The 7,269-nt window shown below is 37.9% G+C and overlaps 1 long non-coding RNA gene across 2 annotated transcripts; it reads right to left on the bottom strand.

Annotated features, from left to right (window-relative positions):
• Positions 1-2,571: 2,571 nt before the first annotated feature.
• On the bottom strand, positions 2,572-7,182 carry LOC123964151. 2 transcript variants are annotated; one of them, XR_006823351.1, is made up of 5 exons: positions 7,084-7,182; positions 6,703-6,859; positions 6,026-6,088; positions 5,321-5,392; positions 2,572-3,361 (listed from the first exon to the last, which is right to left on the bottom strand). It is a non-coding gene; the product is annotated as an uncharacterized LOC123964151 (long non-coding RNA). The 2 variants fall into 2 exon arrangements; XR_006823350.1 differs by having other exon boundaries at positions 2,572-5,392.
• Between the last annotated feature and the right edge of the window lie 87 nt (positions 7,183-7,269).

The following is a 7,269-nucleotide window of genomic DNA, read 5'->3' as shown; positions in this document are numbered from 1 at the left end:
GTCATCAGAGAAGCACCAGGTAAGTCATGCACATGCAGGTAACAATAGCTGTGAACATTTACAAGCGCCCTTTGCACAGAGTATGTAGCACTGACAGTTTATTTTTATTGTCTAGTGTTTGTCTCAGAGCGAGACATGGAGAGATGGAAGAAAAGGAAGCTGGAGCTAGCCCAAGAAAAACCAAAGTCAATAAGTAAGTAAACTGAAGTGAATGCTTGAACGTCTTGGAATATTGTACAAAGGTCACACATATAATCAACAAAGGATATTGCAAATCCGTTACACGTACTTTTCCATGTACAGTAGAGTATCCTGTAAGCTGTGTCGGTGAAGAAGTAACATGAAATGAAGCGCTTTATTAGAGCTGTAGTAATGTCATTATCTGTTCTCCAGACACTGTCTGTAGATGGAAAAGGGACGACATCACTAAGCTGATTCAGTTCTACATGTTCAAGTAAGCGTTCAGTTTGTTTATGGAAGACTATATGGGAATTACACCCATCTTAACTTGAGCGCCTTACTGATGTGCTTAAACATGGAAGCCTAGGTGTGATTACATAGCTATGAGCGAGACAATAACACCGTCCTGTTTTCTAGGAAACTGTCACAATGCAGTAATTAAATATGGTGTGATTAATAATCAATTAGCACCAAGAAAGTAACTTATTAATATATGACCTATCCAATCAGAATCAGCCTGACAGTGGTGCTCGTACGTTCTTACTAAAGGTGTTTTTGGCATGAAATGCTCCCTGATCGAGGCCGATGTAGGCGAGCACCTTTTTTTCCTCTTCCCATTGGCTGCTGTTATCAGGCCTTGACGTCATGCGGAAGCTGTAAAACAAGGGATGAGACTGCAAAGCTGGAAATGTTAATTGTCACTGTGCAATATTTTAAGATGTGTTTTGCGTATTATTTTTACAGTCTTTGATCAGAGAATGTATTTTGTATTTAGTTTTCTCTTTAGTTCGTTGCTATGGTGGTTGCTATTGACGCTGCTGTCGCTGAAACCCGAAACCGCCCGGAAGTATTTTCTTCACTGTCAACCTAAGATATATTTTAATGATATCTTTAGCATTTCTTAACAGAAGAACAGCAACTTCATAACTCAACAATAGGATATGTTCATGTTAAGGCTTTCACTTTTAATCATTTCTCCATCGATTCCGACAAATAAAGTGGTTTTTGTCAGTTTTTGGTAGCGGAAGGTTACGGAAGTGCTTCGTTTTGTGGGCGGAGTTTGCCTTTTGGACTCCTGTTTTTGCTAAAATATGTGAAATAAACCAAGATATTTACTTTTTCTTAACATGGATTATCTAGATTCAGTGTAAGTAGTAGTTCGGCTGTACTACATATGTTATATATTCAGTAGGTATATGTTTTTACAACCCTATATTACAACCCTAACTTTGCACACAGGAAAAACTACAACCGTGGTGCTGATTTGACTCAAACTGCATGGCGTGGCTAAAGGGAATTGGAGTTTCTAAAACGTGTTAACGTGGAATTTGGAATTTTAACCACATTTGATTGGGCCCCCAGTTGTTGACTGTACTCACATGACAGCTAAGATCAAGAGCTCTCTTTAACAGTTGGTCTCATGTCTGTAGTCTCTTTCGTTGATGAATTATAAGCATTCAAACATGCACCAAGGTGAAGGTTCAAAGGTCAGTATTTCAAAGCAGGATCCATTCAGAATCTTCATCCTGATATATGGTAATCTACAGGTTGAGACCTTTCCAACGATGTATTGGTTTAGCTCTACAGCAAAGTTTTAAATTTCTCATTTCAGGAGCAAGCCATCCCAGGTCTAGTTTGAAAGCTCAATATATAAAAAGAAACTTTTTATTTATTTGTTGTTTTTTTTGTGAAAATAGTGACCAAATGAGTCACTCACACACAAACTCTGTGCATTTTTGTGGGGACACACTTTGTATATGCTTGTCTATTTATGTTAATGCTGCTATGATGGTAAAGAAAAACAAAACATCAATGAATAAGACAGTGGCCTTGGGTTCTTCATGACATGACACATAGGCCTAGTGTAGGCCCTGCTGATTTTCTTTAGTGCTCTACTAAAACTGAATGCTTTAGCTATGTTTGCCAAATCCAGCATATTTACTGTAAAATCCACCCAGACGGTAGGCTACTAAATGTGGAATGAACAGCTAAATATTATTTCATGATCCCTCTTGCCCAGGTGTCTAACACACAGACAAGCCTGAGTGAGGACAAGCCATAAGCTTACCTGGAGCCTGTCTGCCCGTCAGACACGGGTTTGGAGTGCTTTACTGGATGCACGGCTCAGCATTAACCTTATTAATTCAGGAAGACCTTATGATTTAATATTAAATATCCTCAGGTACATATTCTTTAAACTATAAAATGAAAAGAGCAACTTTATATGTTACAATCACAGGCTAGAAACGCCTTTTCTTAACAGAGATAGTGGCGTTCGTTCGGTAGTTGCGGCCGACGGTCGGCAGTTTGAAATGGAATCAAGCCAATCCACGGCAGATAGCTCCATCATGGTTATTTCTCGGAATCAAAGGAGAAATAATTAACGTATCATATTGTTGAATTATGCATCTATTACATTTAAAGTTTAAAAAATAAACTGTAGTCTTCAACTGAATGACAAAGTGTCACTACTGCTCTGACATAAAACATCTTCTTAAAATCCATTTTACCAAATACCTACCAGTGACAATGCAACAGGAAATTCTAACCATCATGTGTAGGACTGTGAAAAATCCATCAGGCCGATGTGAAGCGTCTAATCATATCAACATCAACAGAGATTTATGAACAAATAGGCTTTTCATTTACAACACATGTACTCAGTTCAGTAGAACTTTATTTAGTTCCCCACATGGCACAGTTTAAACAGGGACCACATCGACGGGGCCAACAAACACCAACAATAAATAAAAGGAATCTTAATCAGGCTGAATGAAAATATATGTAGCGCCGAGATTCATATAAATTTCATTTTTAATAAAAACATACTTGTGCAGTGTTGGAAGTGTGCACGTATGTGTGTGTGTGTGTGTGTGTGTGTGTGTGTGTGTGTGTAGGGAGGGGGTGGGGCCTGTCAACACAGTAAGAAAACTCAAACAACTTAAACTAAACCTTGGAAAGCAGTAAACATTACATGTTTCCTAACACTGATGCAAAAGGTCAGCGTGTGTGCATGGAGGTTTGACACTGGCAGTGAAGACACATGTTGCTTTTAAATCCACATGCAGTGTGTGACCACAGTTGGCACACTGTGCACTGCGACCATGAACGCCACTTCTTTGTAGCGTTCTTCTTCTTGTCATCAAATGGATGTGGCAGACACAGCGCAAACTGCCTCGATCTACCAAAGGAAAAACTAAAATATTTTGGAGGTGAAACCAGTTTGCTGAAATCGACATATTCAAAGCAATGTTTCAAAGTAAGCTTTTCATTTCCAACTGCTGCCAAATTAAAATGTGGATATTGCACATCAGTTCACCAGAACTGACACCCACCATCTCAGATCTTGCTGATGCTGTATAATAAGATACAAGCAGGTCAACAAAGAAGGGTTCCTGGGGCCCATATATGAAAGCGGGTTTAATGAAAACTCTTGAGTTTCACCCTGAAATGAGGTAAACTCTTGGTTTTCTGTTTCAGAGCCTTTCAGAAAGCGAGCTAACTTTAGCTCTGTCAGTTACAACGGTAACTGAGAGTGAACTTTTTTCTTCAATAAACCTGGAGTTTCTCAGTCTCCTCCCTCTGACACAGCGCTGTTTCCTCATTACTTCATTTAAGAGTTTTACCATCCGTGTCAATAAAAATGATCAGCATTTTTTAATGAAGTCTGTTAGGCAGACTAAAATAAGGTGACCACTGACCAGACGTCCCCGTTTTTGGTTTTCTGTCCCCAGAAAGGTCCCCGATTTTCAATTCAGAAATCTCATCACTACTTTGTTCTTATATTTCAATTTTAGCTTCTTTCACATCTGTTCTATCCAGAATTGCAGCTAAATGAAAACATTATGTTAAATCTCATTCCAGTTCACCTGGAATATGTGATTAAATATAAATTAAATAGACTATATTCACTTTTTAAGAAGAAAAACTCTGCATATGTTTTGCCTGAGGATTTCCAACTCCAGACGTGTGAAGTATGAGGAATGATTTTTTTAGCTGTTGCCATGGTGAATCGTAGTATCGTGGCTCAATTTATGTTGCCTGTTTAGAGCGGTGGTGCACACGCTTGACTGAGAGTGAACCTACTCTGAGTTGATTAAACAAACTCAGATCAGCTGTTCTGGATCTCAGGGTAAATAAACTGATCAGAGTTGATTCTTTATTAATGTGCATTGTAGGCTATGTAGCATTAAAGAGTTCCATCCATCCATCGTCAGCTGCTTATCCTGCGTACAGAGTCGCGAGTTACAAAACTCAATTTCACTCTCCAACCTGTTGTATTGTGACAATAAACCAGTTCACTGTTGAACCTGCTTTCTGAAATGGGCCTCTATCATGTTGTTTTTGGCAAAAATCTTTATTGTATTTGTTTAAAATGTCATAGCCCTTATGGTGACTACATGAAAAACAATTAACTGAGACACAAACTCATATTGCATAGTTTTTATACAGACTACATCATGAACGTTATCCTAATTACTAATATTACATATATATTATTAAATAGACTGATATGTTCAGCCATTTCTGATTTTCTCTCTAAGAATCAATCATTTTCAGACTCTGATCTACATAAATTTAGAAGTAATGATTAAGGCACAAAGAATCCAAACAGCTAAATGCTCCTCATCAGGTTTCTGAGCTCCGTATTTTAAATATTTCAAAGGAGAGCAGCAAATATAATTTCACTATGTACAGAGCTGAACTTGAGCTGAAATTGAAGTTTAATATTTATTACTATGATGCACGACTCCCTGCTAGCTCGGAGTTTGTATTTTAAAGAACTGTACTGGGCAACATCCTTTGTCTCAAGATGTTTTTATGCTTTAGGTCCCTTATGTCTGTCCACAGAGTGGAAAAGGGGTGTTTATGTATTCTGCACTTTCTGCCTTGAATCTGCTCCTGAAAGACTTAAAATTGCATCTTTCTAAAAGCTTTTCTATCCAAAATGAAAAAAATTGGATCTTTAGTTCGTCTATGCCTCTGTTCCCATAGCTGTTCCTATTGTAGTATTGGAATCTGTCTAAAACTACTTGTTTTTATCTATACTGAATACAATCTTGGCCAGGTCTCCCTTAAAAAAAGAGATTAGTCTCAATGAGACTTCCTGGTTGAATAAAAATAACCACAGTTTAGATACCTTCATCTGCAGTCATCAGCACGGCTACATTACTGGTTGTTTCTGAGGATTCCTCTTCCATCTGCTGTGCACCTACAGTACATAAGACAAAACACAACAACAGCTTTCTCAATACAATCAATTACAATACAAACTTAGTGAAATTTGTTTATACTGTCGACGGTTAAAGTAAATGACTGACTGGAAATAGACACAGAACCATTATTTGCATCTAAATCTCAGCCAATTTAAAGTGTAAAGTGATCAAAATACCAAACTTAGAAAAGCTGTTTAATGTCACGTCGATAAATATATATATCTATATATTGTACTTTTCAAACAAGTGAGCTTTTCTCTCTGTGTCAAATGTCAATGGCAGACTTCTCAGAACAGAAGTTCTAATTAAGCTTTAATTTAAGCATTACCAAAAACTGGTATTCAAAACGTATTACGATTACAAGAAATACCATTTTCACACATGGCCTCTAATATCTCTTCCACCGACTTCGTCTGGAGGTCATCTGCTGTGTCTGTTGATTTGAAGACTTTACACCGTGACACAAAGGTGATTTCACCACATTATTTCCATCGTACAATAATATGTACCGTGGTCAAATGTGCTGTGTAATTAGGTAGATTGACCAGTTACAAATCTAGTAAAGGATGCTTCTTCAGTTTAACAGTAAATATTTCTGTAAAGATAAAATAAAAAACAGCTCAGCCTACATTCTGCGTTGATGTGTTCTGAACTTCCCTCTGCTGTGTCAGTGGGGTGGCATTGTGCTGCATCTGATAGATGTTTAGGCAAAAAAGGAACACTTATGTAATATGAGCGTAACAAATAAATGGTATTCCTGCATTGCTGGAGAAAACACAATCACACATCTACGTATCTATGAAGGAATACAGACAGTTTAATTACTGAATAGTCGGGTGATGGTGGGGCAGTGGATAAGACACGTGGCTCTTGTGTGGGAGGCCTGGGTTCAATTCCTACTGTGACATCTACCTATGTGTCCCTAAGCAAGATACTTAACCTCTAGTTGCTCAAGAGGCGTGCGACCTCTGACATGTATATCAATTGGAAGTCACTTTGGAATGAATAATTATTAATATTCATGAGCATGTGAAAGATGTAAACACTGCCAAGGGCCATGTCACATTAAAGAAAATGTGTTGCACTAAATAGTTAAAAACTCCAACTGAGGAATATTGTCACGTCCCTAAGTGTCAAAGACACATACAGAATCTATAACAAAATGTAATAAAGCTCTTCTGGATGTTTGCAATGTCCTAGCACTATACAAAGACTCACATGTAGGCCTGTTTTATTTTTTAGGTAACTTATTTCACCCACACAAATGGTATGCAGAAATACAACTGCCACTGTTAATTTCACTTACTTATTTCAAATGAAATATGCTCAGCAGCTTTTAAAATGGCTTCCATAAAAGGATGGCTTCTTGAGGGTAAGACCATTGGGCAGCCCAGCAACATTTATGGTCACCCTTTGATTCACCAGGGACCGGTAGGGGAGCCTTCCAACACCTCCAGCCTCCTCTGAAAAACATGGGGACACACATGCATGCACACGTTACACAATTTGACAATTGTGACTTTGCCCTCCTGTTGGTAGCCAGTGTACGGGTTGCAAACATGTCATTTTGTCATCATTTTATGGTATAAATTATTCAGTAATTGTATAATAATGCCATTGATTCATGGAGGTATATTAGGTTATAAGTCTTTACATCTGTAAAAAAAGAGTTTGAAAATATGCTTACTATATTTTTGGTTGAATAGATCCTGCACTTTTTTCAACAGCACACTGACTTCATCTTTGGTACTGGGTGTTGCGGCTGAGGAGCTGGCTGCAGCTGAAACAACAGACAACAATTAAGTTTATAAAATTGTATTACCATATGTATATTTGCATTATTACGGGCCTGTGTCCGTTTCTGTGGATTTTC

This window comes from Micropterus dolomieu, unplaced genomic scaffold, assembly GCF_021292245.1.
Source record: "Micropterus dolomieu isolate WLL.071019.BEF.003 ecotype Adirondacks unplaced genomic scaffold, ASM2129224v1 contig_842, whole genome shotgun sequence".
Taxonomy (NCBI): Eukaryota; Metazoa; Chordata; class Actinopteri; order Centrarchiformes; family Centrarchidae; genus Micropterus; species Micropterus dolomieu.
The sequence above is the reverse complement of the archived record's forward strand: the minus strand, read 5'-3'. Positions and strand labels throughout refer to the sequence as shown.